We start from the raw sequence: 26,265 nt of genomic DNA on the forward strand, positions 1-26,265 counted from the left end.
CACCCACCATGAACCCTATATCTTGATCAGGTAAACAGAGTTATCTGTAGTCAAAATCAGTTTGACAAGAACAGCCTAACAATCGGTATGAAACAAGTCGGACAGTGTTTGACCCAATGATAGGTTGTATTGGCAAACTAAATCATTATAACAACCACAGAATTTGCTAAATGCTGACTTTAAGACTTTTGAAACCCCTGTAACATCAACTTATTTGTCAGTAGCCTGCGTGGATAATTAAATATTAAAAATCATCCAGTAGAATTCTTCCTCTGGTACCGTATGTCAGTAAGCAAAGCATCCTCGTGTAGTGTAGGTATAAGTGTGGACCAATACTTGTGTGTGAAGGGGTCAAGAAAGCAGTTTTATATCATCTTCTCAAAAATATGGTATATGTTAAATCAAAATGCTAGTATTCTTGTGTGGGGTAGTCTTGTTTGTTCACTCCAGACCTTGAGACCAGGATCAGCCCTAATTGGGATTTGATTTATAGGTTGGAAAATGAGCTGATCAGCAACTGGTCATTTGGGCGTCTGTATCTGGACTATAGATACTAGACAAAAGAGAAATTCACTTGCCTAGATATCAAACATAAAGACTTATGTTTTTTTAGGTGTTGAGAGGTCAAGAGTACATTAAATCACTGATAGGGTTTTAGTCAAAATTAGTACAAGTCAGACAGAAACATCATTATCTCTATTGATTCTGTGATTAAAATCATTATTCCATTTCCATGTATGACAATTTTATGATAATGTAATATGACTGGTAGTCAGTGGTATTGATGAAATTGACAATTTTATGATAATGTAATATAACTGGTAGTCAGTGGTATTGATGAAATTGACAATTTTATGATAATGTAATATAACTGGTAGTCAGTGGTATTGATGAAATTGACAATTTTATGATAATGTAATATAACTGGTAGTCAGTGGTATTGATGAAATTGACAATTTTATGATAATGTAATATGACTGGTAGTCAGTGGTATTGATGAAATTGACAATTTTATGATAATGTAATATAACTGGTAGTCAGTGGTATTGATGAAATTGAAGCATATGCCGGATGGTCGTGTGTTATATGTAATATTTTTGCCCAACCTCAATTTTACTGGACTCGGGTCTTTGGATCATTGGCTAATTTCAAAGACTGGTTCAGGGGAACATTTTGATCTGTGGGCCTCTTGTTATGTTGAAATATGCTATGAAATCTGACTGATAATTAAGTTTTACTGCCCCTGAGCCAGTGAATTCCCCTAAGCCAGTGAATTCTGATAAGTTTTACTGCCCTAATAAGACAGTTTGCGACTCTGACATTTCATATGATATTGGCCATTTGGGTCAGGGTACCATTTTAAAAATCATTAAATAAAAATGAATTGGTGTAAATTTGACCTGAAACATGAAAGTCAATTTGATGTACATTGTACTATGTACATCCTACTGTATTGGGGAGGTGGAACATCCTGCGATATCGAGTCAAGATGCTAGAGATTTATTTTGTGTATCAAAAATTTTGCAAATCTAAACTTTGTTGCTATACAATTTGTAAGTACATGTACTGTCCAAGAATTTTAATTATTAAAATTGACCATCAAAATTGTTAAGTTTCATCTAGAGCAAATTGCTATCTTCTTCTATGCAGCTTATCTGCCCTGCACTCTTGCATTAGCAGGGCACAGATATCCAGGGTAAGTACAAGCTACCAGTATTGTAGGACCTACACAGTGAACAACTTCTTATGTCATCTACTTAGGAAATGCTACTGTTGTGTCTTGTGAGTTTAAAACTGATAATTTCATTGGGTAAGGTTTAGGGATTATGTGATGACCATTTGAATTAAGACACAGTCCTGAATGAGAACTTTCTGCTAATCGTACCTGATAACCAGGAATCCCTCTGGTGTGGAAGTACAGTGCAGCAGTTGATTTTATGTCATTAATAAATACACTGCCTCCAAGTATTTCCTGCTGAATGATAATAAGGGATGTATTTTGTCTATTTTTGTTAGTGACAGATTCTGTTATCATAATTGTTTTATGTAGGTGTGATAACAAGATCAAAATGCGGCCTGGTGTGATATTCCCCAGACAGGAAGTGGTTTATCCTTAGGTAAAATGACGTCTGCTCATTTAGACGGCCTTCACCTTCCCTGCTTTTCTCATTAAGAACTGTTTTCTATATTTAGACTCATCCTTTCCTTGTCTATGATTTATAATGAGGGAAAAATGCATGTCATTAGAAAAGATGGGACTTGTTTATTAGGTCAGTGGATTTTTTTGAGTTTGGAATTGATGTAACATGAAGTCATTGATTTTACTGTTATTAGAGAGAAAACGGAGAAGGAGATGAGAATGAATGCACCTTAGAAGTATATGACAGTACCATGGATACATAAAAAACTTGAGGTATGTGTTTCACTAATCAGCAGGACTTCAAATTCTTGATTCCTCGGTCACAGGATTTTATATTTAAGGATTGAAGTTTCTATTATGCACATAATTATTTTTTCTGCATTTTTGAAATTGATAAATGAGTATCAGTTAAAGTGTATGTGCAAGCCCTTGCAATTTATGATAAATGTGATTGATATGAAAAATCTTACGAAGAAATCTTTATTGTGTATGACGATAGATTAAGTCGAGGTAGTTTTACTTAGTAATGTGATCCGAAAGAGCTGGATGACTGTTGATATCTCATTTGATCTGATAATGTCATATTCAACTCTCTGGATCAAGTTGTCTACATGCAGCGTCAGTATAAATTAGGGAGAGTAATTTTAGTCCGTCCTTATGTCTGTAAGTCTGTATGAGAATTAGGAATGACATTTTTGAGGTCTCCTATTCCTATAAATTAACAAATTGTTTTTGGATGAGGTGCATTGCTATCAGCGATGAAGACCATGAATCCATTGCATATGCTTAGGTCAGTGTACATCAAGCAATAAACAATCGTAATGATGACCTGAATACATCAGTAAAGATGTGTGTTTAGAAATACACCACATATTGTCTCTTGAATGACATTATGATGTTTACACCCCTTACAAAGTTTGAAGGATTTATTGAACTCATTCCATCTATCTGTCCATTGGTGGATGCGTTTTGTCTGGTGATTTTCTGGGAGGTTGTTCATCTACTTTTGTTTGTTACTTTTTACTTCAGTTTGTCAGTCTTTGTCATTGTTCATCCACCTGCTATTGAGAGAATTTGTTTCACATAGTTAAGTGGGGATTCAAGTTGGTGAGCCACACTGAGATGTAACTGATTCCATTTGCATTTCCTCCTTTTTACACCACAAATTTTGATAAAGTCAAGGTCAAAGGAATTTAAGTGTAGCCTGTGAATTGTATTCAAGTGAAATATAAATAAGGTTGAAACTCGTGTCTTTCTGTTTATAAAAAATATTTCAAATATGCCCTAATATGATGAACCGCAAGGGGGATAGTCCTATTGGAACAGGTTTAGTTCAACTTTCTTTTGGTTGACTCCACTGTTTCATAGATTGATTGAACATATTTGGCGCAGGGTCCTGATGCATGAAAGGACTAGAAATGAAAGCTTTTTTGGATATTGATGCATGGAATGTTCCTTATTTACCAAAAACAAGACTGAATACACATTGTCAAATTAATCAGACTACAACTGAATAATGAAAACTAAAACAAGTGTTTGATACAGATCAACCTCTCATATACAATGGATGATTTTTTTTTTTTTAAAGATATGTAAAAATCAAAAGTAATGTAAATTTTATCTGATTGAAGAGACAGTTGGTTTGTGTAAAGTTTTATTATCACTGCAGCAGTTATAGTCTAGACTATATGTAGATGTTAGCACACCACAGCCAGATTTATGTGTACGTAAGACTCCTATGTTCATCTAGGTACATGTAGATGTGCATTTGACATGTAATTTATAAAATTGTTAACAAATTAAAATGAGATGTGATCCACTCATGTAGTGAAAATATAAAATACAGATGATATACCTAGGCTTTTTTTCTCCAAATATATATTTTAAAAAATTTTATGTTCAATGTCTGGATTTTATATGATGTATTTTTTTACGTAGATGTAGAAAATACTGTATAACTGGTATTTTCTGCGGTTGGAAATATTTTGCAGTTGGATCTGAATCAGTAAATGGTAATATATTATATTGTGCATTTCCAATTTCTGTGTGCTGCATTATACCTAGATGTGCATATTTATATATTGTGATTGTGACATATTTTTCCTATCCGCAAAATTCCACGAAGAATGGAGAACCACAGAAAGTGCTTGTTATTCAGTCTAGATCATATGTTGTATATTTCACTTATGATATGCCCCTTAGTCATTGATTTAAAAGCACATTTTCAAATCATAATAATTTAAGGGGAGGGGGACATATTTTACAAAACAAAACAAAATTATTATATATATATTTCATTACATTGATTGTAAGTGATTTGAATTACATTTTCACTTTTTAAATAATTTAAACCTTTTGTGATTTTGATGTTTGTTACTTCAAAACTCTTGCTTAACAAAGCAAGTCCATGGATAGACTTGTGAATATTCTATGTCTTGTAAAAGTGGTCTATGTGTTGTGACAATGCGGCCCCTCAACTTCCTGTGTTGTTTTGTTTTCTTGTCTGTTCACTGTGTTGAAAGTACATATTTCTTACATCTCGACAGCTTCCTTTGTTGCAGTGCATGAACTATAATCATATTATATCTTTTCTAAGCACTAGTATGTATTAAGTAGCAAAACATGCTTGACTGGAAAACAATGAAGTGATTTTGTTAGTTCTTAGCTGACATCCAGCCCGGGTTTGTGGTCCGCTCCTCTACTAGAGATGAGTGTAGGAGGCTGGGCCTTTGACTGGTGAACATGAATTTTCATTAAAGATACATCTTATTTTTGTAAGTGCTTTTAGTTAAAAAATGTTTATGAACACATGACAAGGAGAATGCACTTCTCAAAAGGTTAGTGCATGGACACGTAGAAGTTTACTTAAATTAAATTTGATCATGTTGATAAATAAATTTAATGATGACAGTCCTGAAATCAGAAAGAAGTATTACAAATTAACAATTAAAATTAATGTACTTAAAATTCGTAAATGTGAATTACCATCATCTGAGGGGGAAATGGCCTCTAGAAGAGAAAAAAAAAAGACAGTAAATGTCTGCCTGTATGGCTCCAAAATTTGAACAATTTACTTACTTGAAAATGTACATTAATTTATCAAGACATGTTGATGAATGTGTGTAGGACCACATTAACTCATTTTGGTCGGGGATGGATATGTCATGTAATTGTCTATCAGCATATGATAGTGGGCTGACACGCACAGGCACAGATCACAGAACGAAACCCAGGGAAGACACGTATTGTTCTTTTGGGTCAATTGTTAATTAAACGTTCACCAGATTGATGTATCACATGTTTAGACAGTAAAGTTCATCCAATTCCATCATTGTTCGGGCAGGCATTACCTTCGGAAAGAGAAGGTTAAATCCCGATGAATAAGAAGGAACGAAGTAAAAACTGAGTCATTGGATTAAAGGATAGAAGTCCATGCAGTTTTCATTTTACCCAAGTAGGATACGATGAATGTGAAGCCACTTGTATTGCAAATGCAAAAAGTCTGTATCTATTTCTAAAGTATGAAATGATTTTGCTTACATTGAGTATCAATAATCTATGTACAATTGCATTACTGTACTGTACTAAGTAAATATGATCATTGCTGTTGACATTAATTTATGTTTCAAAATAATTGTGTATCTTCCCCAGATATCAAATATCATAAGAAACATTTTTAACGTAAATCAAGAAATAAAAACTGAAAGGAGTTAGAGAACGTGTTAGATCTACATTGACAATCTCTTTGTAGGAATTCATTTTGCCATTAGTTTGTCATTGTAAAAGTTGCAAATATTTACACCACGCAAATATGTCCATGTTTTACAGTATAGTGTTGATCTTTATGAACAACCAGCCGGGGGGCTATATGTCACTATGTCAGGAAGTGGAGCACAAAATTACACTCAAAGTGCACCTGATAAATATTTACATAGCATCCACCTTAACCATTGTAGAAATGTCATTGGCCTCTACAGAAATACGCCAACTTGCTTAATAACTGTCATCGCATGTACCTATTTCTTCCCTGTCTTGTACGTCAGATCCATGATATGTGTACTAAGTACAGAAAGGTGAATGCTTACTAGGATATAGACGTGGAGACAGGGTGTCTCTTAGTAGTGATGTTATGTGCACTATTGCATGTTGTCGATTCTAGTTTATCATCGCTCAGGACTGTGTGGTGGTGGGGGGGTAAACTATAGGAAGAGCGGAAATCCTATGTACTCATGTCATGAAGTTCATAGACCTCTTATAAAAGAATATTTACACACCAGAGAAATCTTGATATGATGGAAGGTAGAGAATATGTACAGTAATATTTCGAAATTTGAACACATTCAAATTTACTGTATTTAGTCCCCCCAAAAAAGCTGTTGGGGGGTACGTGTTAAAGCTCCTGCTAGACTCGAACCCACAATCTATAGATCAGCAGTCCACATGTATAGGTTAACCTATTGAGCAAAGCAGGTGGGCATTTAATTCAAAGAAATATACCAGTATTGCTGATATCAAATTTTCATTAATGTTTCAAAAGTAAGTCAGCCATTATGACAATGCGCTATTCCTCCTTAATTCATTACAATCGCATCCTACAGGTTGTACAATAATATACACCATGACAACTCTTCATTTACTGTAGTGAACTAAGTAAGCATTGGGATCACAGGTCGAGGGATGTGTGGCTTATAAATGGAGTGGGCTTGACTTATCTTTAGCACCATGAATTATCTTTTCGGGCTTGGTGTAAGATAGGACAAAGTTTGTACTCTCTTCCATTTAAAAATTCTTAGTACTGGTTTTGAAGGGTAATTTCAGAGTGTGTGATTTGGTTTAATTTACACCGTGGATTGTAAAACGATGTCATGTTGCATTACCACTCCCATGTCATTTTCTTATAATGTGGCAACAGAAATATAGCGTTTTATTGTTTGTTGGGTTTTTTCTCATAACAACTTTAATATTGCTAACAAAGTCTGTAGATTGATTTATGCTCACCTTTTCATCAAAATTATTTTTTAAAAAGGGTGTGTGTGTGTGAACTTTTATGACATAATCTCTTAGAATCATATAAGACAGTTATGCATACTCCCTTCTGACATTAGTACAAAGTAAACATTGCTTCAAAAACTGGAAAGTCATTGGGGGGGGGGGGGGGGGGGGATTAGTCCCAAACCAATTAGGACGCCTAGTGTGCGTCTCACATGCTCATTGCTGTGAAAATCTCTACATGTAGATTATTTGTTTTGAATGTTTAAAATTCAATGATATCGTATACCTCCTGAATGTCCAGACCCTTTGTTATTAAAAGATAACAATTATCATTTTTGTCTCCCACCACAACACAGAAGGGGACATAGAAATACCAGTGTCTATGCGTCTGTCAGCCCGTCCAACTTGACTCAGAAACCGCTTAATGGATTTTGTTCAAATTTTTTAGGATTTTAATTACAATATGTATAGTTGGTGATATTGCACCGTCATTTTAATTCGACAAATTTTACAAGAGTTATGGGACTTTTTTGAATTTGTACAGTCTACACTATAGGAACACTTTGTGGTCGCAACTCCTCAGAGACCGCTGTACGGATTTTGTTCAAATTTTGCAGGATTGTTAGTCACAATATGTAGTTGATCATATTCCACAGCAATTTTGATTTTACAAATGTTACAGGAGTTATGGGACTTTTGTGCTTCAACTTTTTTTTTGCGGCAGTAGGGACCATATTGCTACGTGTATCAATCTTGTTGATACAACATATATCATCATTATATTAATATTAAAGCATGGTGGTCATTAAGTGGTGTGATAAGTTGATTTTATGTTGTTAGTCTGCTCACAGTATATTGTTTTTTGTTGGTATATAATTCCTAACATTTAATGTGTTTTATAGCGACACTATCGCACTGCGGAACTCCCCACCAATTACATTCTACGTCTGACATATGAACGAAGAAAATATTTGGAAATGCTAGCAATGCAAGCGACATTGATTAATTTGATCATATCTCTGTGAACTGTTGTGGTCTCTGATATCCCTAATTGTGGCATATTTATATAGTTTCAGTCTCGTCCATCTTCTGACATTTGCGTTTTTAACTTTATGTCCAAAGATAGATGCCATCATTAGATGCAAACAGAGTTACGTCTTGTTGAAAAATTTTGAACCATTAAGGAGACCTGATACATGTACTGGACAGTAAGTATACGCCTGACATCACAGAAAGGGACACAACCAAAATAAAACATGGTATCAAAATGAGTTTTTAAGAATTTTTCTGAAGAGAAATCACAGAGGAATCAGATGGATAATTTTTTATTGGTGGTTCGTCTTCAGTAGCTGAGGCCTCATTAAATTCGTCTTCAGTAGAGGCCTCATTAAATTCGTCTTCAGTAGAGGAGGCCTCATTAAATTCGTCTTCAGTAGAGGAGGCCTCGTTTAGTTCGTCTTCAGTAGAGGAGGCTTCGTTAAGTTCGTATTCAGTAGAGGAGGCCTCGTTAAGTTTGTCTTCAGAAGAGGAGGCCTCGTTAAGTTCGTATTCAGTAGAGGAGGCCATGTTAAGTTTGTATTCAGTAGAGGAGGCCTCATTAAATTCGTCTTCAGTAGAGGCCTCATTAAATTCGTCTTCAGTAGAGGAGGCCTCGTTTAGTTCGTCTTCAGTAGAGGAGGCCTCGTTAAGTTCGTATTCAGTAGAGGAGGCCTCGTTTAGTTCATCTTCAGTAGAGGAGGCCTCGTTAAGTTCGTCTTCAGTAGAGGAGGCCTCGTTAAGTTCGTCTTCAGTAGAGGCTTCATTAAGTTTGTCTTCAGTAGAGGAGGCCTCGTTAAGTTCGTCTTCCACGTGAGCTAGCCAGGACATATTATGTTTCAATGTAAAACAAAATTTTGAATGTTTTGTCATTGTTCACCTGAAGGTGAGAATCAGATTTGCTAAAAATAATTGCCCCACTATTCTGAAAATAAATCTTTAATTCTGTCTTTAGTTACATTTACCAGTTATGTGCAGGACAATGATTGATGGGTCAAATCTATTTTCTCTAGTTTGTAACCCTAGGTCATTGGTAGAACCTTGTATTGACAGTGCTTAATTAACTCTGTTCAAAAGCTAGTCTACCTGAAGGGACCAGTATGGGAAGCCTTTAGGGGCAGCCCTAAGATACAGTGCTGTTGTAATCAATATACCATTATAGCTACATTTCTCAATAAGAAAAGTACAAAAGTGTAGTTGCGTAACAGTATTACTACTTCACAATAATATGCGAATATAAGTTGGGGAGATTGCTTTGTCAATACCAATAATGAGCCCCCATTGACAACTCTGTTCTACTTTAAACATGGCACTGTACTTTTATGTGGTAGAAAAAGGTGCAGACAAATCTGAACACATATTGCTTAAAGTGCACACTTAGAAAAGGGATAGGGCGTGTTGTGGTTATTTTCCTGTGATTGATGAAGTAAGTGGTATTGATTATTGATAATTCACCGTGGTCATGCTTCGGGTTGTCATTTAACGAAGGATCAATGTTCACTCTAATCTTTCAACATTATCTGTCTTACATACCATTAAAAAAATTGACCAATTATATATATGTAACTTTTCTAATCAGAATCTTATGTATACCAGTATATAGTCATCCCAAATACTGTAGATTTCCTATTTCATGTGAGTACTTACTATTCGCAAAACGACCTGTAAACATCAGATCACAAGAACATGAATTCCCGAGTGGTCTGTTGATCAAATTTTTTTACATGTATTTCAGCAATATGAACAATGATGAAAATAAAAGCGAGTAATTTTATTTTGCAAGGAGTGCTTCTTGCTAAATTATGCAATAAATTCCTTGCGTATATTTAGGAATGTGCAGGAAACAAGGTTATGTAACTTTACAGACACACATTTTATTCCTACACATAAATCTTAAAATTACAGTTATTAAGTGCAGTGGGGATTTTTATTGAAAATAGTCTTATTTTGATATATCTATGTGTTAAGAAACTGGAAAAGAACACAGAATAGAGACAGATATTACACTAGCTGCAAATCTGTAGCTATTGGGACAGACCAGGGTCTGATCTATAGCTGTCTCACTGATCTGTCCCAATCTCAGAGAGCTACTCACTGATCTGTCCCAATCTCAGAGAGCTACTCACTGGTGTGTCTCAATCTCAGAGAACTACTCACTGGTGTGTCCCAATCTCAGAGAGCTACTCACTGGTCTGTCCCAATCTCAGAGAGCTACTCACTGCTCTGTCCCAATCTCAGAGAGCTACTCACTGGTCTGTCCCAATCTCAGAGAACAACTCACTGGTCTGTCTCAATCTCATAGAGCTACTCACTGGTCTGTCCCAATCTCAGAGAGCTACTCACTGATCTGTCCCAATCTCAGAGAGCTACTCACTGGTCTGTCCCAATCTCAGAGAGCTACTCACTGGTGTGTCTCAATCTCAGAGAGCTACTCACTGGTCTGTCCCAATCTCAGAGAGCTACTCACTGGTGTGTCTCAATCTCAGAGAGCTACTCACTGATCTGTCCCAATCTCAGAGAGCTACTCACTGGTGTGTCTCAATCTCAAGAGAACTATTCACTGGTCTGTCCCAATCTCAGAGAGCTACTCACTGGTCTGTCCCAATCTCAGAGATCTACTCACTGGTCTGTCCCAATCTCAGAGAGCTACTCACTGGTCTGTCTCAATCTCAGAGAGCTACTCACTGATCTGTCCCAATCTCAGAGAACTACTCACTGATCTGTCTCAATCTCAGAGAGCTACAGATCCACAGCTAACATCACACATGAAGTAACCCAACTATGTGTGTAGGGAGGGGGAGGGTTCAGGGTAAGTGTGGTCTAAACACAAATGGAGTAATATCCTGATTTGAATTGAAGTGGGGATTTCAATCAGCCCACATTCTGAGGGAATGTCCATTTTGTGGGGGCCTTGTTTGCAGGTTTTTTTAAGGGTCTGTTGGGGTGGAAATAAGGTCCCGTTCCCAATGAGAAAAAGCAGGTATTTTTCCCAATTTTTACTTTAAAATCCCCAAACAAAACAGGGTAGCCTTATTGCTTGTAAATCTCCTTCATAGGTCCAATGTGTTTCCCTGAGTTTTCTGTCTCCAAGATAATATCTACACAAATTTTACAATATTTACTTATTGTAGAATTTGTGGTGTTTGCTGTGACAGGATGGTGACCTGACTTTATGACCTTTTTCTATAAAGTTTCATTTTTTTTAAGCATTGCAGTAAATCCACTAACCCGCATGTGTGTTTGTGTGTGCGCGCATATATGTGTGTGAGTGTGTGTGTGTATGTGCCATCAAGTTTTGTTAATAGTAGCCAAGGAATGAGGCTCATCTTGTGAAGTAATAAATTACAGGCACATTATTTCAACTCCCTGCAAAGTTTGGCATTCCAAATCAACAGTTTCTCCTCACTTACAATATTGTGATGGCAATAAGCATTAAAGTATCGTATTAGAAGATTATTACAGATGTACTCTCCAGGAAAATAGACCTGTTAAGTTCATCTATGTCACGACCCTGACCTAGTATGAAGTTCACAGAGATTGACTCTAATAATAATCTTTGTAGAATGGATATAGTGAAGTACACTCACTGAATCACGTATTTATCATCAGAGATCTTGGAGATGTTTAAGGAGGATGAAACTCTCAAAGAAGACATGTTTGTATTCGATAATATTTAAAGTTCCATGCAGTGCAATATTAAGGACTCAGTCATATGCCACACTTTACATACAATTCTTTTATTCAATGCATGGTGTGTGTTATATAAGTGAATATGTGGTGCACACAAAGTGCAAATTTATTGTATGCAAAGGTTCACTTTTGCTCCTAGTTATAATCTTCCAACAAACTTGTTGTAGCTTCAGAGCAGTATACTGCTGTTTATGGCGTATAACGATTTAGTCGGTGATTGATGTCAACATTTCTAGGTGCACCACTTGTCGCTGTAGTAATGTTGATATGACATACCCACCTACAGCTTTGAACGTTTTGTGTATAAGGAACATTTTAAAGGTGCATACGTACTAATGATTAGTATCTTTTGTTTTCAAATTAATATGGTTTATGTACATCCAAAATGTCAATGACCTGTGCACTGTAAATTATTCTGATTTCATCTCAGATGCAAGGGATAGGTCGAAATTTTAAGATTATTCTTGACTTGATTTAACTTTTCGGCATCTTCGGTTGGCCTTATTTGTATAATATATGTATTGTGCATGCCTTCTTCAGACGCAGTCGGAAAGAAAACAATGATGTCGGTTCGTTTTTCATTGACTGCGGTAGATCTAGAAGTAAGGACGTATCACACTAAATTCATTTTGCTAGATTATGTGTAAAACACTAAAGGGAATAGTTAGATAATGCACAGGTCCAGGAAGTCTGGGTAAATAGCACATGGTATGCTAATAAGACAGCCACGTTTTCATCACTTGGTTCATTTCAGAAAGATAATTTGTGAAATGACTGGCTCTTTAGAAATTATTTTCATATTCATATTTCAAATTTATATCTCTACAATCGTAGCTTTTTCTATGCATAATTTGATAGAGTTTCTTGTTTGATTTTATTTATAGAATAGCATAGTTTTGATATCTTTATTAAAATCTAAAGTAGGAATTGGAGCATCTGTACCTTTAACTTATAAATCCAAACTAATTGTAGTTCCGGGTGTAAGAGATGAGGTTGGTATCCCACTTTGACAATGTTTCAGATGATGGACTTGCTCACTGAGCCATTCAGGCTACATCAGTATGTTGTACTGTAGACACCGTGTAAAGATTAACATCATGATCTTTCAGTCATGTAAAAGAAGTCCTAGGGGGCCCAGACAAAGGGTAATATTATCAGTCCTGTTAGGAGAAGTATATAGTTTGAACTCGTGTGAAAACAGGAGAAACCATATAAAAAGGCCAAGATCATAGTTTTCTATGTGTTTGTAAATAAGGTTAGTTCCAAGAAGATGCCCTGTGTTGTTTCACCCTGTTATTTCACCCTGTTGTTGGTCCTTGCATGGCAAGAGGAAGAGCCAATAGTTGCCCCTGACCTCATTTGTAAGACTTACTTCTACTTCCTGATTGCTATATTATTAAAAAAAAAAAAAAAAAAGTCATCTTTCTTAGCATTAGCAACTAAGATCTGAAGATATTTGACATGTAACTTGCTCTTGGTAATTCTGTTGCATACTTCCTATTTCATGAATATAAAGTCTTACTGAGGATTCATTAGATTTCAGGGGGGGGGGGGGGGGGGGGGCTGTGGATTTTATGGCTACCCCAATCCCACAGGAACTAGTCAATTTAAACCACAATGAAATAGACCATTTATAAATACATTTATATAATATGTCAATGCACAGAAACCACGTCCACAAAATTGCATCCCAATGAACTTCGTGTAAGATTTTGACAGTCCAGTATGTTTCTTCAAAAGAAATTACCCTAGATCCTGTCCCGATACGAAACTTTCAGAATGTGCCGGAACAACTTATTAAACTTGACATTTATACACCGCAGTCAAGTGATATTAAGCAATTGTAGGGCAAAGCTGACATCAATACAACTGGGGTTTCGCTAGAAGTGCTATGCGCAGTCCCACGATGACGATCCAAGTCACTGTTGGTGCTTAGTACCTGGGTGTAAATTGGATGGAAGGGATAAGGTGCATTAAGACGCGTATCCTTGGATGGAAGGCATGAAGTTTTACCGATATCCTCAAGATATTACCTAGATTTGTTTTCCTCACCAACTCACATTATTTAATGAAATGCATTGCCCTATAAATGGTTGTAGTGATTCCTTTCTCTGAAAAATAGCGTTTTGATACAGTAATTTGATAGCAATTGAAGTATTCCATGCTTGTTTACTTAGTTGTTATTGTAATCCGGAAATCACATGCCCTACAAATTATGTTCAACTAGTGATGTACCGATTGTCGCCGACTTTCGATTGTCAGTCGCTATAACTGAAACGATGTGAATAATCGATTGTCATTTTGAAAATCGGTGACGTTGGTATTTTTTTTTTATAATACGAATATTCCTGCCACGACTTATCTAAAATCAAAAATGGCTGACGAAGCTGAATCATCCAATAAGATTAAGTAATCACAATAGATCAGTGACTGATGTTATTACAGATATCAGAAGTAATCACAATAGACCAGTGACTGATGTTATTACAGATATCAGGAAGTAATCACATTACACCAGTGATTGATGTTATTACAGATATCAGGAAGTAATCACAATAGACCAGTGACTGATGTTATTACAGATATCAGGAAGTAATCACATTACACCAGTGATTGATGTTATTACAGATATCAGGAAGTAATCACAATAGCCCAGTGACTGATGTTATTACAGATATCAGAAGTAATCACAATAGACCAGTGACTGATGTTATTACAGATATCAGAAGTAATCACAATAGACCAGGGACTGATGTTATTACAGATATCAGGAAGTAATCACATTACACCAGTGATTGATGTTATTACAGATATCAGGAAGTAATCACAATAGCCCAGTGACTGATGTTATTACAGATATCAGAAGTAATCACAATAGACCAGTGACTGATGTTATTACAGATATCAGGAAGTAATCACAATAGACCAGTGACTGATGTTATTACAGATATCAGAAGTAATCACAATAGACCAGTGACTGATGTTATTACAGATATCAGGAAGTAATCACGATAGACCAGGGACTGATTTTATTACAGATATCAGGAAGTAATCACGATAGACCAGAGACTGATGTTATTACAGATATCAGGAAGTAATCACGATAGACCAGAGACTGATGTTATTACAGATATCAGGAAGTAATCACATTATACCAGTGACTAATTTGATGTTGTAATCATGAAAGGCCAGTGACTAATGTAGTGGTATATATGAGTACATTTTAAGTTGAATTATATGTTTATAGATAAATTGAATTTGGTGTTTGAGGTTGAAAACCATTAGCAGTGAACTACATTTCAGTAGAGCATTTTCATGGATGAAGTAATTTATCAATGATAAATTTTGGTTTCCAGTTTGTGAATGCTTCACTATAGATGTATTTCAATTACAAAGCAATTTTGATATCATATACGATTGATTGATTGAATATTGCTTAACGTCCCTCTCGAGAATATTTCACTCATATGGAGACGTCACCATTGCCGGTGAAGGGCTGGTAAAAATTTAGGCCTATGTTCAACGCTTATGGCCTTTGAGCAGGAAGGGATCTTTATTGTGCCACACCTGCTGTGACACGGGACCATGGTTTTTGCGATCTCATCTGAAGGACCGCCACATTTAGTTGCCTCTTACAACAAGCAATGAGTACTGAGGACCTAATCTGACATGTTGATGTTTTCTTGGCATCACAAATATCTAACACAGCTGGACAAGTTGACACAGATGTTAGCCATAGTTCACACAGTTCAGTCCAGGTGTACATGTTATGAATTTCTTAATGCAAAATAAAACTGATACAGAAGATCCACCATTTAATTTTACATTTTGCTGTTGTGTGACCTAAATGCCATGTTGTATACCAGTAGGTAAATAGACCATAATTCTGCATACCATACAGGTACAGGTAAGTGAGTGATTGTAGGTACAGGTAAGTGAGTGATTTAGGAGGTCAGCACTCCTACATTATAGACAGATACTATTTGTACAGTTTACAATTTGTAGTGTTTCTATCTTCTGATACCCCAGAGTGCTAGTTATTAACACAGGTACAACATTCTTATCTAGAGGGCACATGAACTCATAGTTACCCTGTATGTTGAAGTAATCTAGAGGGCACATGAACTCATAGTTACCCTGTATGTTGAAGTAATCTAGAGGGCACATGAACTCATAGTTACCCTGTATGTTGAAGTAATCTAGAGGGCACATGAACTCATAGTTACCCTGTATGTTGAAGTAATCTAGAGGACACATGAACTATTATAGTTACCCTGTATGTTGAAGTAATCTAGAGGACACATGAACTCATAGTTACCCTGTATGTTGAAGTAATCTAGAGGGCACATGAACTCATAGTTACCCTGTATGTTGAAGTAATCTAGAGGACACATGAACTCATAGTTACCCTGTATGTTGAAGTAATCTAGAGGACACATGAACTATTATAGTTACCCTGTATGTTGAAGTAATCTAGAGGACACATGAACTCATAGTTACCCTGTATGTTGAAGTAATCTAGAGGGCACATGAACTCATAGTTACCCTGTATGTTGAAGTACAGGTGGTGTCGTCTATTGCTTTTTTGTGCTTGTATAGCTCGCCTGATGGAACCAGAGGTGCTAACTTTTCTCATCTTAATATTTTAGTTCTTTTGGACCACTTTGCAATTTGCAGCCAAATATGGATTACATGCACACATTAAACGCTTTTTAAATATCATAATGTTGGTTATTTAATTTATTGCAAGTTTGAAAAAAGAAAACATCTTATACTAGGACTGAAACAATATGCCCCCTTCACGAAACGATACACATTGCAATACCTATGCCACGATTCAATACTTTCAATACGATACAATTTACAGAATAAACCAATAATACTGAAGAAAAATTTAATTACCAATATTCAAAATCTTGATTTCAAAAGCAAACTGTTCCTGCAAACTGTCAAATGGTAAGATACCTGTTGGCCCTGACATAGTTTAATTTAACTGATAAAGTTCATTATCATTTTCATCAGACTCGATGCAAACAACAGTCTGAACGTTATTTTGTCCCTCATGCAAGTAAAAATAATAAGTACAGGCTGAGCTTGATGAATTTTCCTGAACTTGTTTGTAATAAATGCATTGAATTGAGAATCGAGGCAATGAATCGAACATTGAATCGAACGTTTATATGGAACTATTTCGGTGAATCATCTTATACGAGGGTCATTCAAAAAATACTTAGACTTTTGCCAAAACTTTTTTTTCTGGACGTCATACTACAGTGTACATCCAAAATTGGTAAACATAATCAGACAATAAATGATTTTAATTATGCTCTGGCACTGTCTTCACTATTCTTACTGAACATTTGGAAATGAGAAGAGTTGCAGCCCGCTAGATACCCAGACGATAAAGCTAAAAGGCACCACAGGCTGTGTGTGAAATGTAGAGGAGAATATTTTTGAGAAACTGTGAAACGCGATGCTGTCTAATTTGTTTTTGACATTACAATGCTCCGTGGCGAAAGAACATACTATTTTTTTAAATTATATATCACAGATATTATATGATCATAGAATAAAACATCCCAGGTCGATAAAATAAATGATTTCAAATCCAATAATGTGTTAAATTTTATTTATTTTTATTTTTTTAGATATATACACGAGAGAGACGTTTTCTACGTATTATTTTTTTAATGACCCTCATACATTTTTTTTTGTGGTTCTGTATATGAAACGGCATTTTGAAAGAAACGCGATAGTTCAGAAATGTTGTGGAATACCTATCTTAAAGGGTTTTGTTATCCATTTTAACTAAACAATAGATATTCCTATAGTCAAAAACACAGTCAAAATTTGCACTATGTTGGCTACAGAAGGTGAGGGTCATAATTAGCACATTCATCCTAGTCTTAATTAAAGTAGCAAATAGTTAACAGTAGCATCAGATTTACTTCAACTAAATAAGACCCAGAACTGAAACAGCAAAAATTACAATAGAAATACGGTCACCAAGTGTGCGATCAAATTTATATTTTTAGTGGCCCACTGTGGCAGACTTATGAAAGACGTCACATTGGCAAGTGGGCGAGCGTTATTTGGATCTCTGCTTGCAAATTTTATTTTGTCTTACTATTGTTGAATGAAGATTCTGTCTTACTTTTTTTTATGGATTCATGTTTATAGACTCTGGCTGACTGTTACAAAATGAAAATTTCCTTCTGTTTTATACTTTTAATTGTTACACAATGTATATATATATATGACCAACGACACACACAACAGTGAATAGTCAAATTTTCGGGATAACCTGTCCCTTCCTCAGGACGATAGAATATTTACAGTCTTCGATGTTAACCGGTGGCCTGATGCCCGAGGCCAGTAAAATCGGGATCGGGCTTCTAAAAATATTTAACCCAGGAGTCCGGAGGGCCTGTAAATGTTTTATTGTATGTTTTGTATATATTACAAATATAGCGTGAGATTGACTCAGACTTTGTCATCAATGAAATTTCGCATTGAAATATGATCAACCATCCTGCCTTAGTATAGGGAGGCACAACACTGGAAGTTAATGTAAATATATAGTATGTGCATATATAAAAATTACATGCACATATTATATATTTACGTTAACTTCCAATGTCCGTGTTGGGATTCCCGTGGGGTTTCGGATTAGAATAGGTCCTCAGTACCCTCTTGCTTGTCGTAAGAGGCGACTAATAGGGGCGGTCCTTCAGATGAGACGGCAAAAACCAAGGTCCCGTGTCACAGCAGGTATGGCAAGATAAAGATCCCTTCCTGCTCGATGGCCATAAGCACCGAGCATAGGCCTAAATTATTTAGCCCTTCACCGGCAGTGGTGACCTCTCCATAAGAGTGAAATGTTTTCAACAGGGACGTAAATATTCAACCTGTGTAGGGAGGGGGCTCGTCAGTGAAATTCCAAACCTCACAAGCGTATTTCACAATCACAACCATCAGATCCAAATAAATTTAAAAAAAAAAACAGTAGTACAAGGAGAAAAAGAGATCGAAAAGTTAAGCCCCATTGGACCGAGGGTGGGCCTTTGCTGAGATTTAATTCAGGAGAAAACAATGTTTTGTACATGGTGTATACAAAACACAGTAGAACATGAGCTTTTGATGTCATCTGTTGAAAAATAAAATAAGATATAATAATGTCAGTTGTTCTTTAACTATGGTCATCTGGATATGTATTTTCCTACAGTAGAACATGCTTGTGTCTTGCAAATGACAAGTGGTCGAATTAGAAAAAAAAAATTTGGGGGCCATTAAAATATTGTTCGGGCTTGCAAAATTATTATACTGAGAGGCCTGTGCTCCACAAAGTTTTTTGTGAAGACTGTATTTACATATAAAAGAAAACGAAATAGAGAAGGAAACTAAAACTACAACTAAATTTTTCCTTCTGTCTTACTTTTGTTACACATTTTCAGTGATTCAATGACATTTAGACATGCCTCTCCTGTGTAAATTACTTAATATGTTGTTCATGACGCAATGATTTCAATAGAAATGTGCATCCCAACAGACGCATAAAATTTTGAAATAAATGTGTAGTGTTTTAAAAAATTTCTGATAATTGGAGTGAAATCTGAGCTGGAGAATGTACTTGACACTTCAGATATTTGGATTGACAGGAATTATGACATATATGGTCCTATTGGTCATCGCACACTGCATTAACCAATGAAATCATATAATTATAGAAAACTTGCCTTTGACGCACCTAAAAAAAAACTTTTACCTAATTGGAGAAAATCAACTAAATATTTACAAAGTTACACAAATACATGTATTAACATTGACAGTAACAGTACTAACCATGGAAAAGAAAAATGTCGGGATCGATCAACAGGTCAAGAATATTCGAAAGATTAGAGAGTTTCAACAGAAATGGCTAACAATTTATTCCTGTATGTGATTGGAGAAGAACAGCAGATATGGAAATGAATTTAATATGTACAGAATCAAATCTAAACCAAGCTCAGGAACAGGCTTATTGTTGACACTCCGAGGGAAATTGATGTGTGTCGAGATGTGCACTCAGGACAAAAGGACCTTATAGTTCAAAAAGCATTAGAGGTGTGGAAATCCAAGAGAAAGCAAAAGATTTAGGGGTGTGGAAATTCGAGGTGTTCTTTAAAGGGGGACAACAAGAGTAAGCTTGTTTCTTAGCATGTTTCGTTTTCAAGCTGTTAGTTTGAAAGAATAAAATATGGACTCTGATTTTAGGTTAACCTTGGGACTCATTATTTCAATCAAAAGGGTCTACTGGACCCATATGATTTTACCATTGTGTATATATAGACTGGCTGTTATGCAATGAATATTGAGTTATGGCTATTTCTCTCCCGAGAGTTAATAAATCCTTCAGTCAGAAACTCCTGTATAATATTCTTTGCCTATATCCTTAGTGCACCTGATCCTTATTTCATTCAAACCATGAAACATATCAAAGGGTTTCAAATATCAGTCTTCTGGAGATGTTAGTGAGAGTGATGCGTATTTTATGAATTATTGATTTGGAAATAGTTGTTTAGTTTAAAAAGAGTGAAACTGGAGAAGAATATTGCTAGAAAGCATGTCATTTGATTGATTTGATAATGACTCTTAGGTTGTGATACCTAATCTGATCAAAAGTTGTTTTTGGACAATCCATGCATTTGATTTTTAGGTATTGTGTTTTCAATGCAAATTGTTATACTACGTCAGCCCATTAATTTTTAAATTACAAAAAGTATCCTGCAACTTAATTGCTGCACAGGGTAGGACCGCTTCTTTTCTAAATTGTTAAGATAATTACTGCAAAAGGTTAAATATTAGACACAGTACACATATGGTTTACACAGTAAGGCTTGTGCCTATTTAACCATGCCTCCATCTTTACTAGTCAACATTTTTCGGGAATGAGAACTCATGGCTCAGAATATGAGCCTTTGTAGGATTGTTAGAATTATGTATCTTAGTGCTTACTGGCATCAGTATTTGTTTTATGTTTTATAACTATAATGGCTCGTTAAAACACCTCATATGAAGCATGATATTGTTAAGAACTAGACTCGTTAAAACACCTCCTATGAAGCATGATATTGTTATTAAGAACTAGACTCGTTCAAACACCTCGTATGAAGCATGATATTGTTATTAAGAACTAGACTCGTTCAAACACCTCGTATGAAGCATGATATTGTTATTAAGAACTAGACTCGTTCAAACACCTCGTATGAAGCATGATATTGTTAGGAACTAGACTCGTTCAAACACCTCGTATGAAGCATGATATTGTTAGGAACTAGACTCGTTCAAACACCTCGTATGAAGCATGATATTGTTAGGAACTAGACTCGTTAAAACACCTCCTATGAAGCATGATATTGTTATTAAGAACTAGACTCGTTCAAACACCTTGTATGAAGCATGATATTGTTAGGAACTAGACTCGTTAAAACACCTTGTATGAAGCATGATATTGTTAAGAACTACAGACTACTGTTATCCTGTATTTACCATTAATTATTTACGAAAGCAAAAGTACAATTTGAGTTGATGTCTGTTCCGAACAGTTTACAATGATTGGCTTTAAATATCTAGAACAGTTTACAATGATTGGCTTTAAATATCTAGAACAGTTTACATTGATTGGCTTTAAATATCTAGAACAGTTTGGAATTGCAACTACATATGTATTATTGCCAGAGGATTGTTTTGACTTGACTTTTATCCTTCTCTCCCTGTGGAGAATAGTGAACAATTCCTCTCCCTTCTGTCCTTCATTCTGCTGGCCTCTGTCCAGGTCTTGAATCCAATTTCATTTATGTCTCTACTGTGCTTCTCCATGTTTCTATAGGTCTGCCTTTCTTTCGCTTTCCTTCAGGAGTCCATGTGAGTGCTATTCTATCGTGCTTGGTCTTCTCCATTCTCAAAACATGCCCTATCCATTTCTACCTCCTTTTCCTTACAATACTGCTAATGGACTCCATTCCTGCTCTTTCCCTCACTGTCTCATTTCATACCTTTTCGGGCCAATATAACTGCAGGATCCTCCTTGCAGGCTCTTGTGTAGGAAGGTATCCAGGACTTGCTAGCCACCCTTTGTGAAATTCCATATTTCACTGCTGTAGTGGAGTAGAACCAAGACCATATTGGAATTGAACAATCTTATCTTTGTTTTCTCTCCAATCTGGGAGATATTCCAGGTGGCTGTCAGTTTATTGTAGACAGATCTTGCGTGGCCTATTCTCCTGGGGCGCGTTTTACAAAAGAACTTACGACAAATTTTAAATACTGGAATTTTCAACTTTATTGTAAATTATTCACTCCGAGTGCAAAATATTTTGTATAGAAAATATTGAAAATTAAGCCTCAGAAAAGTTTTAATTCATTCATTTAAAGTAATAACTGTATACTACAATTTAAGACTTACGACTTTGTCGTAAGCTGTTTTGTAAAACGGGCCCCTGATGTCTTCTCTGGTACCTTCCTTTGGTGTTAACAGTGCCTCCGAGGTAGATGAAGTTGGTGACATTATTCATCTCTTCTCCTGCTGATGTCTTCTGTGGTACCTCTTTTGGTGTTAATTATGCCTCCGAGGTAGATGAAGTTGTAACATCCTCTATCTCTTCTCCTGCAGCTGTAATAGCCTGAGTGTTGTTGACATTAATTCTCATAACTTTGGTCTTTGAGGTGTTGATGTGGAGGCTGGTTGATTTGACATGCCTGACTAGTTTGTTCACTTCTGTCTGCATTTGCTCTTTTGTTTTACTAGTTTTATGTTAGACATAAATGACCGTTTTCATCTCTACATACTATATTTTCCCTCTTTGTTTCATTTCTTTGGTTTAGACGCAGCGTGTGTTGTGTCAATTGTAAAACGCTTGCTCATTGGTTGCCTATGTAAATACAAGTTGTGGGGTGCTCTGAAGGTGTCAGAATCGTCTGCAGCATTTTCTAACCAGAGCAATTGCTCAACAACACTATACTTTTGAATCCTTTGACTGTTCAAAAGGTGATTATTAACGTATTATAATTATATGGATATTTGTACCTTTTCCAGCACCAACACCTATTATAATTACCAAGAGTTCCAGATGCCCCTTCGCTTCCGATTTAAATGTTTACCTTAATTACTAGTGCACCTTCTATTTATAAGTGGCTGCATCTTCCTTATTATACACAGGTGATTTAAAGTTCATCGTAGGATTTTATATGGTTTTATACATCATAAAGGCACACTTTCTCATTCCCTTACAGATATATACCAAATTGAATATTAAATTATATTTAGTCATTGTCCATTTCAAGGACAAATTTATTCATTCATAGTCCATTACTAGGGCCAATTATTTACCTGTGGTCCATTACTATAGGGCCCATTCAAATTTACCTGTGGTCCATTGCTAGGGCCAATTTATTAATTTACCTGTGGTCCATTACTAGGGCCCATTCAATTTACCTGTGGTCCATTACTAGGGCCAAATATTTACCTGTGGTCCATTAACAGGACGTGTACACATTTAGCCATTGAGTGCTTGTATCTGTCATCCGGACGTATATTATTTTCATCCTGAGCGACCAGGAAGTGATATATCGCATTATACCTAATGTATGCATTTCTCGCATAATACATCATTTTTATCTTGAAGAAAAGTACTTGATTGTTTTGTCCGACTGATCAAAGGTACAGCTCACGCAAGATATTGATAACAAAGTGTTTGTATAATTATATTAAAATTTTCTGCTCTTGTCACTACTTAATCAAGCACAACAAGAGTGATACAAGCTCTCAATTATTTTATAATGAATTTTTTGTGATATTTTCTGAAATTATAAAAAAGATGTTTTGTGTGCATATAAGAGATATATGCTATACATATCCAAGAAAACATGCCTAAATGACTCGTATAGACCGTCAAATTATTCAAATAAAAAAATATATTTATGAAAATTGAAAATATTGTTTTTTAAATCTACATAAACTCTTCAAATAACATGACAGTTAGAAAAAAGATATTTTGAACAAATGTATTTTAAAAGAAAATTGAATTGAAATGGCCAAAATTCGGAAATATTAAAACTTTTAAATTTGAACCAAGCCCGATAAGAATTGTAACACAAGGCCCATGGACCACATCGCTCACCTGAGTCACCTTGGCCCATATCTGAAGACTTTCCCTATATATTTGCATGAAAAACCCTAGTCCCTATTGGGGCCCCAACCTAAATGTACACCTGGAGGCCATGATTTTTACAAACTTGAATTTGCACTTTGTCAGAAAGCTTTCATGTAAATGTCAACTGCTTTGGTCCAATGGTTCTTGAGAAGATTTTTAAAGATTTTCCCTGTATATTTGTATGTAAAAACTTTGATCCCCTATTGTGGCCCCAACCTACCCCTAGGGGCCATGATTTGAACAAACTTGAATCTGCACTATGTCAGGAAGCTTTCATGTAAATGTCAGCTTTTCTGGCCTAGAGGTTCTTAAAATTTGGCATTTTTGTGATTATCTCCCCTTTGAAGGGGGCATGGCCCTTCATTTGAACAAACTTGAAAGCCCTTTATCCAGGATGTTTTGTGCCAAGTTTGGTTGAAATTGACCCAGTGTTTCTGGAGAAGAAGTTAAAAAATGTGAAAAGTTTACAACAACGACGACGCCAACAGACAACGGACAAATTTTGATCAGAAAAGCTCACTTGAGCCTTCGACGTAGGTGAGCTAAAAAGGTAGTCATAGAGAATATTGCAATCAGAAAACTACATTTCCTTGATGTAAAATGGTTTACAGATTAAATAAATTTATGATGGAAACTAATTTCTTGATGGAAAAGTGCATAAAATTAGCAACAATATGATTATTTTATTGATTTCTGGGATTACCAGTAGCACTCTTTTTCTCTGCTTTGGTTGAAATCTATAGAATAGTGATATTTCTGAAATATGGTCATTTTCTTTCAATTTCTTTTTAAAATATATTTGTCTAATATGTCTTATCTTTCCAAATGACATGTTTCTTGAAGATTTTAGATTATTATTTTCATAGATATTTTTTTATTTAAAATTAGAACATTTACAAAGGTCTTCTTCACAGGTTTTATTAGATATTTATATCATGCATTAAATCAAAGCGAAAACCTTATTTATCATTCCGGAAAAAATCAAAAAATTCATATAAAACAATTGAGAGCTTGTTTCACTCTTTCAATGGTGAAATCATGCTTCATACTACTAGGTGTTTTAATGAGCCATTAAATAAAATTTTAGTGTAATGGGCCACCTTACTCGGAACAGAGGTGTCTTTCCAATTGAAAGTCTCCATCGTATTGTCTTAGAGCTATTTTTAGATGTTTGTTTTGTCTCCGATCAGTGTTTACTGTTTATTTTTAAACCTCTGTCATACACAGATCTAATTATGTACAGTGTCTCCCTCGTGATGTGGGATTGTGTACATCTGAGTGATGTACAGTGTCTGTCCCTGTGATGTGGGATTGTGTACATCTGAGTGATGATTGCAGAAGTTAGCGGTTTCAGACTCACTATATCCATCTGTCAGCACCTTGTGGATCAGATAAAAACAATACTTAGAATTTAATGCTAGGATCATCAAATATGGTACGCATGTTCCTCTTGATTACAGGAAGATTATTTTTTTTAAGGCCAAAGGTCAAGGTCAAACTAACAGGAATGGACCGTATTTTTATAGGCACAAAATAAGATAGAAATGGTACTACATGTACCATGATTAAGTCTGATACACATATTCAAACATCATAGATTTATATCTGTCCATTTATCTGCAGGCCTATCACTATGTCTGTCAGCACCTTGTAGGTCAGATAAAAGCAATACATGTAACATGTTTCCAATGATAAAAGGAAGAAGCTTGGCGTTTTTCAAGGTCATTGGGGCAAAAGTTAAGGTCAAACTTGCATGGGTAATTTTATAGGCACAAAACAAGATAGAAATCGTACTTGTAAGGCTAGGATAATCAAAATTAAATGATATTAATATATTCAGCCATCGTAGATGGGATGTACAATGGTATTGTGTAGTGTTTCTCAGTTTGTTCATGTGGGAACGATTAAGACTGGGATCATCAAACCTGGTACACATTTTCCACACGGTGAGAGGAAGATGTCCAATATTTCTCAAGGTCAAGGTAATACTGTCATAGGTTATTGTGAAGGGAAAACAGTACTAATAAGGCAAAGGTTATCAAACTTGGTGTACATTTTACCCATGGTGTTTAGGGATCCAAGTGTATTTTGAAAAGCAATGTTGCTTCTCAAATTATACGTTTTTCATTAAGTTGATTTTAACAAAGTTGTGTTAGAACTAACAATTTATTGATCCTCAAAAGAACATTTTCAGAGCTGCCATTTATCTTTTACATG

The 26,265-nt window shown here is 35.6% G+C and overlaps 1 protein-coding gene across 19 annotated transcripts in view; it reads left to right on the plus strand.

The window, feature by feature from the left end:
- LOC125645984 (uncharacterized) overlaps positions 1 to 26,265 on the plus strand; it is a 55,992-nt gene that overhangs the window by 7,313 nt on the left and 22,414 nt on the right. For 6 of the 19 annotated variants that reach the window (XM_048872049.2, XM_048872052.2, XM_048872048.2 and 3 more), the window contains 3 exons: positions 2,051 to 2,117; positions 2,335 to 2,413; positions 11,730 to 11,822. The gene's annotated coding sequence lies outside the window, so the exon portion shown is untranslated. Of the gene's footprint in view, positions 1 to 2; positions 31 to 2,050; positions 2,118 to 2,163; positions 2,414 to 4,078; positions 4,153 to 11,729; positions 11,823 to 14,485; positions 18,881 to 26,265 lie in introns of those variants that run through there. The other 13 variants (XM_056141518.1, XM_056141519.1, XM_048872050.2 and 10 more) reach the window with 8 other exon arrangements.

Source organism: Ostrea edulis, chromosome 6 (assembly GCF_947568905.1).
Source record: "Ostrea edulis chromosome 6, xbOstEdul1.1, whole genome shotgun sequence".
Classification (NCBI taxonomy): domain Eukaryota; kingdom Metazoa; phylum Mollusca; class Bivalvia; order Ostreida; family Ostreidae; genus Ostrea; species Ostrea edulis.